Source organism: Tympanuchus pallidicinctus, unplaced genomic scaffold (genome assembly GCF_026119805.1).
Source record: "Tympanuchus pallidicinctus isolate F22 unplaced genomic scaffold, pur_lepc_1.0 scaffold6, whole genome shotgun sequence".
NCBI classification, from domain to species: domain Eukaryota; kingdom Metazoa; phylum Chordata; class Aves; order Galliformes; family Phasianidae; genus Tympanuchus; species Tympanuchus pallidicinctus.
This window is the reverse complement of record NW_026294780.1, coordinates 19,068,212-19,081,476: the sequence shown is the minus strand read 5'-3', so window position 1 is coordinate 19,081,476 and position 13,265 is coordinate 19,068,212.

Sequence of the window (13,265 nt, the reverse complement as noted above, 5' to 3'; positions counted from 1 at the left end):
AGAAAGAGAAGGGAGCTGTTGGGTTCTTATAAGGAGGGAAAAAAAAAAGATAAAGAAAAGAATATTGGGAAAAAAAAACAAAAAACAAAAACAAAAAAAAACCACCATCATTGCAATACCACTGTAGGAATCCAGAGTTTTGCTCCCTTTGAGGGTTTGCTGGAGGTCCTTCATAGAATTATAGAATGGCCTGGGTTGAAAAGGACTACAAATGATCATCTCGTTTTGACTCCCTGCTGTGTGCAGGGTTGCCAATCAGCAGACCAGGCTGCCCAGAGCCACATCCAGCCTGGCCTTGAATGCCTCCAGGGATGGGGCATCCACAACCTCCTTGGGAATTGGTTCCAGTGCGTCACCACCCTCTGTGTGAAGAACTTCCTCTTAATATCTAACCTAAACCTCCCCTGTCTCAGTTTAAGACCATTCCCCCTTGTTCTATCACTATCCACCCTCATAAACAGCCATTCCCCCTCCTGTTCATATGCTCCCTTCAAGAACTGGAAGACCACAATGCGGTCTCTCCAGAACCTTCTGTTCTCCCAGCTATGCTGGGCAATGGCTGAATTATTGAAGAAGAACAGCAGACACCATCCCAAAAACAGATTCTCATCTTTATACTGTAGGCACCTGCTGAATTCTTCCGGACCTGGGAAGCATGTCTTCATTCTCCAAATTGCAGGGACTCCTTAGCTGCTGACAAGCAGCCAACTGCCAGGCAAAGCTCGCTCCAGGTTAACATCCTCAGAAGGCTGCTCTGCCCATTCCCATGGCGGTGGGATGAGCCCCCAGCACCCAGCTGTACCAGCGGCCTTCCACATCAGCGACAGCCAAAGGAGCAGCATGGAGGGAATCCGTAAAGTAACCCCAGTATTTTTATGTTTTTAAAATGGAAAAAACCCTTATCCTTGACACAGGCCTTCCATTGAGCACCTCATTGAGGAGGGTGCCTTCCTTAGTGACAAGGGTATGACTTCTTCAAAGGCTGTTGATATTTTGACACCAGCTTCTGTAAGTCTCTTTTATCATGGCAAAGGCCCATTAAATGCGTCACAGCAGTTTAATTTGGTAGAACACTCAGGTTAAGGAGTTGGCTGGAGAGGGAAGGTGGTCGTGAGTATGTGGGGAGGGAGGTCAAACACCTGGTACAGCTGAGTGTGAAGACTGCAGTCGGCTGTATGAAGTTTCTGGTGAACCAGATCATGCATGTTTGTATTAGCACTATTGACAGCAGAGAAAAGAAAGATGCCTGTGGGGCTTGTTGCAGCTGATGATGTCCTATTTACTATGTAAAGCCACGTACTCGTGCTTCTCTCAGCAATGAGTTATGGTGATTTCTCCAGTTCTTGCCTAGGCAATTTTACAAGACTTGAAGCTGTGTGCCCCTGGGGGGTTGTTTCAGTTTGCGCTTCTTCACTGATCTCAGTCCTCCACCACTCTCCCTCTGTATTGGGGTGGCCCTGTCCCTCACAGGTCATCTTTCTCACCTAGGGCCACCTTCTTCTCGTTGTTTGTTCGTCTCTTTGTCTGAAGATACACTGCTCCCTGGGCAGGAAGTCACTGGAGCTGAACTGTCTGTTGCAGTTTTTAAATGAAGAGTTCTACCCCTTCACCAAGGAGCTCTCAGCCCTGCTGCAGGCAGAGTACTGTCTTACTTTCTTGGTCCCCTCTGCCATTCCTCAGCTGGTATCTCAGAAGAAGACTCAATGCCATCTGCTATTTTTTCCTTATGGCAAGGGAAGAGATCATGAACTAATTCCATAGAGCTTTTTATAGAACGAAGATTGCGATGGTCTTAATTTACCGAACTGGAAGTTTTACAGCAGGGCTGATTTATTTGATCTGTTTGGGGCTGGTTACTATATACACAGATGAAGAACCAAATAGAGCTGGTTACGTTAAGGGTAAACACACCATTCACAACACTATAAACTTTGGCCAACTGCAGCCAACACCACATGGAGATGAAGCTGGCAGGGCATTTTAACAATCTTTGTTTGACATGGGACGCACGGTTATATTCTGTTGTAATAGTATTTGCCTGGGATTAAATTAAACAAGTCCTTATTCAGGAGAAGCTACTGAAGTCAGGAAGTTTTGCTGTGGTAAGAGCTGATGGAATTGCTTGTTAGTGGAACCCAACCAAAGATACTCCTTGCTTAACTGCCACTTGTGAAAAATGTGGGGTTTCCCTGGAAGGAAGGCAAAAACGGATTTGAAGTAGTGTCAGTACAACAACTAATAAGTAGCTCATGCAACACTGTAATTAAGCAATTAGTTTTGCAACAAGAGTTAAGTTTAGAAGTTGTGTCCTCTGCATACTAGTGCACTTGGTGAGTAATTTGGCCTTATTAAAAAGCAAATCAGATGGAATTTTGACTTGACAGCCACCCGAGTGCAGTGTTTTTTAACAACTCTGCCTTGGATGAGCTCAACTACAAATACAAAGGGCATAGGAGATGTCTTCCCATAAATAGTGTGCATTGAAATAAAAAATCGACTGGAGGTCAGATCAGCTCTGTGCCTGAGTTAGTCCTCCAGCCTGATGATGGTATTGATACTGAAGTGATAATGTTGTACTGTGACTGTGAGGTAAATACTGAGTCATTAGAGTCAGTGTGACTTTTGCCTTGAACTCAAGGACCTCAGACACAGCTGTAAGATGGTTCTTGTGTATCTTGGTATTTTGGTTCTTGGTGTTTTGTTTTTCTTGTTGTTTTGCTTTGCTAGCTGTTTTTGTTGTTTTTCACTTATACATGTTCCAAAAGTCATAGAATCATAGAATGGCTTGGGTTGGAAGGGACCTCAAAGATCATCTATTTCCAGCTCCTCTGCCACAGACAGTGTTGTCATCCACTAAATCAGGCACTAGATCAAGTTGCCCAAGCCCCATCTAAACTGGCCTTGAACACCTCCAGTGATGAGGCATCCATAATTTCTCTGGGCAACCTATGACAGTGCCCCATCAACATCTTAGTTAAAAATTTTCCAGTTTTCTAATCTAAATCTCCCCTCTTTTCATTTTAAGCTGTTCCCCCTGCTCCTGTCACTATTGGCCCATGTGAAAAGTGAATTTGCTTTGTGTTTACAAGCTTCCTTTAAGTACTGAAAGGCCTGAGCTGTCTCTTCTTGAGACTGAGCAAGCCCAGCTCCCACAGCCGTCTTCACTGGGGAGGTGCTCCAACCCTCTGATAATCCTCATGGCCTTCTCTGGACCCACTCCAACAACTCTGTCATTCTTGTGCTGGCAGCCCCAGGCCCTGATACAGTTCTCCAGTTGGAGCCTCACAAAGGCAGAATGGAGGAAAGCAGATCCCTCCCTCTCCCTGCTGACCACCCCTCTTTTGATTTAGCCCAATATATAGTTGGCCTTCTACACTGCAAGCACACTTTTGTGGCTCATTTCCAACTTTTTGTCTGCCAGAACCCCCGAGTCCTTCTCCACAGGGCTGCTCTCAAGTTGTTTTTCTCTCTGTTTGTACGCATACCTGTGATTGCCTCAACCTAAGTGCAAGACCTTGCACTTAGGTTCATGTGAGCTCACTTCTCAAACTTGTACAGGCCCCTTTGGAAGGCATCCCCTCCTTGTATTGCATCAACTGCACCATTCAGCTTGTAGTCATCAGCAAATTTGCTTAGGATGCACTCAGTCCCATTGTCTAGGTCACTGATAAAGATGTTGAAGAGCCCTGGTCACAAGGTGGATCTCTGGAGGACACCACTCATGACCAGTCTTCACCTGGATGTAGAGCCACTTACCACATCATCTGGCTATGGCCATCCAACCACCTCCTTTTGCACTGAATAGTCCATTCTTTGAACTCGTATCTCTCTGATTTGGATGCAAGGATGTGGTGTGGGACCATGTCAAAAATCTTGCAGAAGTCCAGGTAGATGATATTGTTTGCCCTTCCTTTGTCCACCAGTGCTGCCACTCTATCATAGAAAGCCACTAGATTGGTCAGGCAATGAAACAGTGCTAGCTGTCTCAAGTAACCTGCTCATCCCTCATGTGCCTTAACAATTCTTCCAGGAGGATCCGTTCCATGATCTCCCCAGGCATATATGTGAGACTCAAAAGCCTGTAGTTTCCCAGGTCTTCCCTGCTCCCCTTTCTAACAATGGGAGTGATGTTTCCATTTTACCAGTCCCTGAGGATTACTCTGGGCAAATATGATGGAGAGTGTCTTGGCAGTCACACCAACCATCTCTCTCAGGACCCCGGGATGTTTTCTGTTTTATTGTATCGGCCCATGATGTCAGAAGTAGATGTTGGTATGGCAGTAAAAATTGAACCTTCCCACCAGTATTCCGTTCAGTTTTGTTGCTGTGTGACAGATGGAGCAGAGGGGCAGTCTGACATTCCTCAGCCCGATTCCTCCACATGGAAAAAAAAATTGCACCCATTAACATTCACTGATGCTTTCTGAATGTTTATGGGGACCAAACAGTGGATGTGAGTACAGTGCAGTGGTGGGTGGTGCATTTCAGCACTAGTGGCAGCAACAGTGGGTCACCTCTGCTAGTGCAGATTTTTAGGAGTGCAGCACACCGGCTTCTGTTTGCCACTGGTGAAAATGCACAACAATGGCGGTGACTGTGTTGAAAAAGAGTGTTTTGTAGCTGGGAATTTGATCTGTCAAACAGTGTTACTGTGCTCTTTGTATCTATTGAGATTTTCAGGGAAATAAATAGGAGGTGACTAAGACAGATGTTGTGAAGCATCAATTGGGCTACATTGCCTTTTGGGGACATACAGCAAGGTCTGAGTGTTTGAAGGGAAGGGAGAGTTTGACATGGTTTCTACCAGCAGGAACCCTTAATCTCGGTGAGTTTCCTTGGCTTGCCCAATTGCAGTGTGTGCAGGTGTGAGGTGAGAAGTCCCAGCAGCACAACTTCAGAACTGCATTGGGCTTGGCAAAGCTGTTGCTGTCCCACTGCCCCTGCAGTAATGCTGTTTTTTCTGGCCCGGAGAAAACAGAATTATGTTATCTGGAGAGTACCAGTAATACTTAAAGCTGTGAAAGATTTGCCTGGCAGCTTTTGTAAGGTTATTCAGAGACATTATTTTGACATGACTACTGCCACAGGGTTAAAGCTGCTTCCCACCGGCAGTGCCACAAAGAAGAGAGAATTACTTCCTTCATTTTAGGCCCAGCAAGTTGTTTGCCTGCTTAGCCCCAGAGAAGGCAGTCCCAGGTAGAGATGATGGTAATGGGTATTATCTTTTTCATCCACTCATCCTTCATATAACAATAATAATAAATCACTCAGCGGACGGACATTCAGGCAAAAAGCAATGGCATTTAACAATTCAACGTAAGCCATTGGTCAAATACTGAAATGTGCTATTAGAATGGCAAGCAACCCTCTTAAGCTATTTTATATGGAAGCAGTCATTGCAGATGCTGTATCATAAATGCTTTCCCATGCAATAATCCACATACAAGTTATGAAAATTGTTTAGAATAATCTGGAAGACTTAATCAGGTTCGTTTTGGTTTTAATTGCTACCTGTTTTCCAATTCACCTCAACTAAAGTCTGAGCAGTGGTTGTATCACCTCAGCTGAGCAGTTTTTCTTCACAGCAACTGTCAACTACAAAAAGTTTAAGAAGGAGGAAGGGAAGGGAAGGGAAGGGAAGGGAAGGGAAGGGAAGGGAAGGGAAGGGAAGGGAAGGGAAGGGAAGGGAAGGGAAGGGAAGGGAAGGGAAGGGAAGGGAAGGGAAGGGAAGGGAAGGGAAGGGAAGGGAAGGGAAGGGAAGGGAAGGGAAGGGAAGGGAAGGGAAGGGAAGGGAAGGGAAGGGAAGGGAAGGGAAGGGAAAGGGATCAGCCTTCAAACAAAATCTGACCGGAATGTGTCCTGGCCCAAAGGGAAAGAACAGGCACAGAGATGACAAGCAAACAGGTTTCTTTTTGAGTAAAAGAAGTGCCAGCAGTTGTAATTTAATATAGCCCAACTTTTTACAAAATATGCAATTATACCATGCAGAACCCTACTAACACTGGCTTTTAAACACTGGGTTTGTAACAGTTGTAACAGTGAAGCAGCATTTATTTCAGGGGAATTGGACTAGGTAACAACTAAGGGTCCCTTCCAACTCAAGTGATTCTGTGATTCATTAACTACTGAGGATTCATGCAGCACTGATGAAGGCTGGGGAGGCTCTGCCTTTTTCAGTGATCCTGCTATGGTCAGCAGTGAGCTGCCCACTGGCAGATGCTGAAGCTTCCCAGCATCTTGTCTGGCCTCTATATGGTGCTCTCATTTCCTAAGCCTGTACTGAAGAATCACCAACACAAGGCACAAAGGATGCCTTGTTGCTGAAATTTTCTGAAACACCGAATTAAGGGATTTCTTTCTGAAGGAGTTGCTTCTTCTTTCTTCTCCCAGGTGGTGATAAATTGTGGTTTGGTTTAAATGAACCAAGTGCAAAAGGAAAAACAATTTGCTGTCCCAGAAACCCTGAGTATAAACAGGATGTTTTTGTGCTTGCATCCTCCTAGTTTGCACTAGAACTTTTCTTTTTGGTTGTATTTTTTTTTTGTTTGTTTTTAAATGATGCTTCTGAAGTCTGATGTCATAAAGTCCTTTGAATTAAATGCCATGTTGCAGCTGAAAGGTTTATTCCTTTTAGTTAATTGATTGTTTTAGTGATACAGAAGATAGGTTCACTTTTATCTGCAAATAGGAAAATACTTGCCACATCCATTGTCTGTCACGGTGCAAAGTGTTAATTGAAAGCTTCCATTTTTGAAGCAGCTGGGATGGGAGCCAAGGTTCTCAGATAACAGGTTTCTCCACACTGGTCCCAGCTCAGTTGTTGTCTTTACAATCCCATGCTGCTCAAATGGTCATACCTGGATCTGACAGTGGAAAGTTTTCATCACCTCAGCACTGAGATCGCTTTTTATCCCCTTGCCTGACATGAAACAGCAACACAGCATTAAGGGCTTTGTTGGAGTGAATTTGTTATCCTCTCACCTGCTTGGTGAGATAAAATAAGGGATCAGAGCTGTGTGAGCTACTATCACAATGGAAAGACATGCTCATAAACAAGAATATGGATGAGTGCTTATATGCAAAGAAAATTGTGTGTATTTGCCAAGTAAATCTCAATGGAAAGTTGGTGAAGACATACTATGAATAACAGTAAACTAGGGCGAACCATTTCTGCTCTCCCTGCTCACTCAGGGTTGATCCCTGTTATTTTTACATCCTCTGTTTCTTTTGTTAGAGTAGTAATAAAGCCACTTTTACAAAGATCACTAGGTTTAAAAAACAACAACAAAAAAATGGAAAATTGAATTTTCAGTATCAGCCTCCAGTATGCTTTTTAAAGTAGAGAGTGGTGTAAATGGCACAAAATCAGCATGGAGAGACAGTCAAGCCAGCCCAGGCAGCAGGCATGACGAAAGACTTCTGCATGAAACCAGCACACTGGTGCAGGGTAAAAGCTGCCCTTCCCATTCCAAAGACATTGAGGCTGCTCTGATGCTGAGCATGATGACCCACAGCCTTCTTAGCAGTGGCTGGGATCCTGTTGGGACACCCTGCATACCCTTGCATACCCTGTGCAGATGTCTCACTTATCCTGGAGTACCAAATACATCAAGGAGCCTATGCTAAGGAAGCATCTCTATACTGCCTTTCTCTTATCTTGCAAACTGGTTGTCCAGTTTTCAGGCTGATCATTATTTTTAAGTCAGTTTTTCATAGTATGCCCTGATGTAACAAAAGCCCTGGTATGAAGAGGCTCAAGCATCCCCTGTGGGCTAGAGGTGGGTGCCACAGCACGTGTTCAACCAGGAAGCCGGAGAGAAGTATGACATAAAACAAAGGTTAGGCTTAAAAATAGGTCTTCAAAAGTGCAATAGCTGGCAAAGCATTTCTTTAGGAAGCCTGTGGGTCTTGTGTTCAGATAGAATATTTGTATTTGAATAATTGTAACTATGGCCCACGCTGATGAAACAGAGACACGTGGAAATGGAGCTACATGGTAGATTTTGCTAAATGAAATAGGCAGCTTTAGAGCACAACTCACAGGATATACATTTTGGATTTAGCTGCCCAAGTGCTACTTAAAATTGCCGTTTTTGCTTTAGACTTTTTTTTCTGTCTAGGAGACAACCCTTGGGAGAGGTTACAGGTAAAAAGAGAAAGTTTTTTCAATCAATAGATTAAAAAAAAAAAAAACAATTCTCATTCCTGCAGTCTTCTCTTCTTGGAGAAGGTATCTAGAGAAACTTTGAAAGGCTGAAGAGCTTCAGAAAAATCTGCATAATAATTATGACTGCTAAGTAGTAGCTGTACTTGTCATTCATGTAACAGTATAACCACTATGTAGTGTAATTTCCTAGAAACCACAGCAAATTGGGTTGCAATTGCATGTAGAAAGACATTCTTCCAGCCCAAGGCAGAAGAAACCACTCTTCAATATGACTTAGTCTTCATTTTATTGGGGTCTACGATAAACAGTGCTTTACAGGTGTAAGGGTCAGATCAAGTTTGGAAAGTGTCGTACAACATCTGGTTGAAGCTCTACATCAGAAGATCACTCAGCTGTAACACAGTAATTAAGGGCGTTCCAAATCTAATTAAAGTTCATAAAATTAAATTGAAAAATACGTGTTACTACTTTGCTGAATGACAGCTACAGATACGCAGCTTGCCACCTTATCATGTCTAGCCTTGCTAGATCCAAAAGGATGTGGCAAGTATTTCCTACACCTAATAAGCCAACAAGCTTCACAGGGGATGGTAAGTGTTGAATGTCCTCTGTGTTAAATAGTGCTTCTTAGCAGTATTACATAGAAAATATTCATTTAAACAGAACAAATGACGTGGATAGATAGATACACTATTCTATTCACATTTCCCACTATGTTTGAAAACTGCACCCTATTTCTAAACTAAAAAGTGTATATGTTGCCTACCACTGCAGACATCTATGCTGTCAGAAGACCGCGTGGCAGCAAACATTGGCAAGTTGTGTTTTTTTCCAAACTGCAGCTCTGAAGACCGGACAAGAATGTGCTCACTCTTCAGTCTTGGAAGGAGACTCTGCAAACAGTGCTATATCCAGCAAAGTTTTATAGACTCAGGATTATCTCCAGCATCTGTGCAGGAAACATGAGAAAGGACATTCTCTGATTTAAGATGCTGCTAATGAGGGTAAGGTTGCTTCCATTCCCTCACGTCAACTCCCCCAGGCACATTCAGGCTATTCCACCATTTCAAGCCTTCCCCTTCAATAACAAACTGCAAAGTGCTTTTTTCTGAAGGCTACAGTCTAAAGCATGGGATGTATTGTAGTGTGCTTGTAAAAGCAAAATAAAAAAGACTTCTCTGAGAGCATTCTCTGGCATCTGCCTCAAAGATCCCTTCTCCATATCACTGGTTTGTATCTTACCTGACCACAAAAATGTTTCCCTGCTGCTCTACTGGCAGAAGAAATTGGGAACAGAAAGTTCCAGGGTGATAGAATATATTTTCAAACATCAGTGCTGGCATAACTTTAGGAGCATTGCAGCACAGATCTTTTCAGCCACTGTTATCTGGGACCAGAATGGCAAGAATAAGATTATCAGTCAACAGGAAGCAGCAAAAACAACATGAAATCCTTTCAGAGAATACCACTTTCAATTATTATATTTATAAATGACTGAAAAAGCAATTATAACCTCAGTTGAAGAGGACAATTTTTGCAAACATACTGCTTAAGTCACAGAGTTCTAAATGTTTACTTCTGCACTGCTCTGAAGACTTGCTGCTGTGCTCAAGGAGCTCCTTGAAACAGGTCCTTTGATTTGCTGGTTTTAAATCACCACTAACAAAACATCCAAATTCTTATTTGCTTCTAAGTAATAATTAATAAACAAAGGAAAAACACACATACAGCGAAGTTTGTTGCTTGTAATATCTTTTCATTTAAGCTCACCAAAACTAACATTATTTAGGAGGATGCCTTGCTGGTATTTGCTAATCACTCCTCTTTGCTGTAACAGATATCCTGGGTGGCCCAACAAGTTATAAGCTAATCTTCAGGTTGAGTGCAAAGCAATATCCTGAAAGAAAAATGACTTGGACACACTGTGATCAGCAACTTGAATTACAGCCCTGATACTCCGAGCATCACACAGTTTCATTTGAAAAGCATGACCACATGTTTGCAAACTGATGACTGGTTTTTGATTTCACTGCAGAAGCCAAGTTGGAAATTGTAAAGATAGCATGATAGCAACAGCTTGCCACATCCAGAAGAAGAAAAATCAAAACCAATCTTTTGCGTATGAAAGGGAAACACCGATGTTTGTGTAATGAAATACAATAATGATACCCAATGTTTATGTTTTTAATAATTTTTCTATTGTAATATATAGTAGACATTATAAGGTACTTTTTCTGTCATGTATTTAATACTAATTATAACACTGGTCTGATGGGCTGCTTAAGAAAAAAGTTTTGTGCTCATTCCATTGCTCTGATCTCTGAATACGAATGTGGTATTAAGTATTTCCATTAAAAGAACAAATTCTTATATATTTACAGGATGCATTTAAATGATTGGTGACATTTATCTCCAGCTAGGTCCCTTCATTTCAACTTGAGCTCTGTAGAACTGATCAAGACCAAGAAACAAAGACAGGGCCAGGAGCTGCCCCACCTCATCAGCTCCTGCTGGTCGTAGGAAGGATGATGCTAACACAGCCTGGCCTTACTTCCACAGCTAAATTTAGCTCAGAACATGGAATTAAACCATGTCAAATGTATGTTTCCGTGATTCCTTTGCAGATAAGCCAGGCTCAGACAGGGAGAAACCCAGATGAGTTTTCAGCAAATTAGCACAGATTTAGCAGCTTTTGCTTGGAGCAGCAGATTCAATTCAGTTCTCTCATTTCTAGATCTGGCCTGCTAAATCCATCATGGAGCATGAGAAAAGAACGTCCACAGATGACTGAGCTTGTTCCCAGTGTCTCGGCACTGGAGGTTGAGGGTATGTCAGAAGGTCAGGGCTCATAGCATCAGTCACTACCCCATTCAGAACCTTCTCGTGGAGGAGGTCAGGCTCCCCACATCTAGGCCTGCCTCCCCAGTCAGCTCCTGCCCAGCATGTGGTTGCCTGTGATATTGCCCAGCTTTCTAACCCTCTCTCCACAGGAGCAGGTTCACATGTGCCACAGCGGTCAGTGGGCACTTGAACAGGGGCAAGCAAAAAGCAGGACTGTGTGGTGGGAAACAGAGTGAAGAGGAGCAGAAGTAAAGGAGGAAGAAAAGCCACATCTTCCCTCTTTTGTTTTCCGCAACCGCCTGTTGCTTCCATTCACCATCCTGTGCTGGCATGCAGGTCTTGCCAAGAGCCCTGCAGCTGACTCATTTAAATCAATTGAATGGGACACTCATGCACTGGAAATGAACTCTGTGTTTTGAAGGCCTTATTTGTGTTTTGCAGAAAGGCTTCAGCAGGCCTTTCTCCAAACGGATTCAGGATTACATGGATCCAACATATTAATGTACATGGAAAGCAATAAGGATATTAGGGAGTCATCTCCCTCACCCATTTTTCCCCATCATCCCCCTCACTCTGTTGTGTTTTCAGAACACACTCCTGGCTTCTTGGCTAAAAAAGTTCACTGGCATAATTCTGCATTTTTAAACACTTACTTCACAGAAACATATTACCTAATCTTGTCCTCTCCCTGCTTTAGAGACTTGCACCTATACCTCTGACTATGTGCAAAGTCAGTTATGGCTGCTACTGCATTTCTAGGGCAGCAAATAACTCACACTACCTTTTCTTCTGGACTGCAGGACCAAGACTTCTCATATAATCCATTAGAGATGCAGACACAACACCCAAACTTGGTGCCGTGTTTTGACCATGTCAAAAAATTGGAGAATGCAGCCACTACAATCATTTTTCCCTATTTTGAACAAGGAGTCAGTGCTGGAAAGCCCCAGCCAAGAACTAATCAAAATTTAACATAAGCTGCCCAACTGCTCTTCTCACTGCACATAACATGCAGCACGGCCTCAGCAGATGAGAGCAGACTTTGGTCCTTGTAAGCTTGCTGAATTGGTACCTATCATTAGTGATAGGACCAGAGGGAATGGTTTCAAGCTACGGCAGGGGAGATTCAAGCTGGACATGAGGAAGTATTACTTTTCAGAAAGGGTGGTCAGGCACTGGAATGGACTGCCCAGGGAGGTGGTGGAGTCACCGACCCTGGGGGTGTTCAAGGAAAGGCTGGATGTTGTGTTGAGGGACATGGTTTAGTGGGAGCTGTTGGGAATAGGTGAACGGTTGGACTGGGTGATCTTTTAGGTCTTTTCCAACCTTGGTGATTCTATGATTCTATGATTCTAAGCAATTGCTTTATTTATGTTCATCTTTCTACTGTCAGTTACTTTCTCTTATTGACTCAAATCTACTGTTGAGTTTCCCAGTGTGGGACCATATCTGTTTGCCTGCTAACACTTAGTACAGTGATCTTTCCATGGTTGACAATATCAGTAATACTCCACATACTCCACTCCCCATTTGGCTCTGGTTTTAAGTTGCTTTCCATTTTTGTCCCCACAAGCAACATCAGAAGGCATTGTGGACATCAGACTGGATATGAACCAAGAGCTGGAGATGACCACCACATCATGTATACTTGTGAAGAAGCCACTCCAATGGAACTCAATAAAACAACTCACTATGCATCATCTACAAGCAAAAAGCAGTAAACAGACAAATATGCTATTGTGCTAAGGCAATGGATGGGAAAAATAAATCCATTTATGCTATTATAGCATAATAGCTATTCCTGCAGTAATTCACAGATATAGCTGCTACCTCAAGGAAGATTTACAGGCTTCCTGGCCTCTACCTGCACAGGAGCTTGTGCTTAGACAGCATAAGAAATCTACCTAACTCCACTTTGTGCAGTTGCTTAGAAAAAAACTAGGACTACTTCCACCTCATCCCCTCAGACAAGGTAGTGAGCTCCAGTTTCACTTCTGATAATTGGTAGCCAGAAACAAACATACAGAAACTTAACTAAGCATGTTCATGGAGCTTTTACCAATATGCTCTATTGTATAGTAGTTTATAATAGGTTTTGTTGTTTGTTTGTTTTTTCAGTCCCTCAAATCTTTTCTGAAAAGAGTCCTGGAAACATGAAACAAGGGCTAAAGGCACCTTCATCTATGATTTTAAGGGAGCAGATTCAGATGTTGCAAATCATGGATTTTAAGCATGGAAATCTTTATTCAACACACGA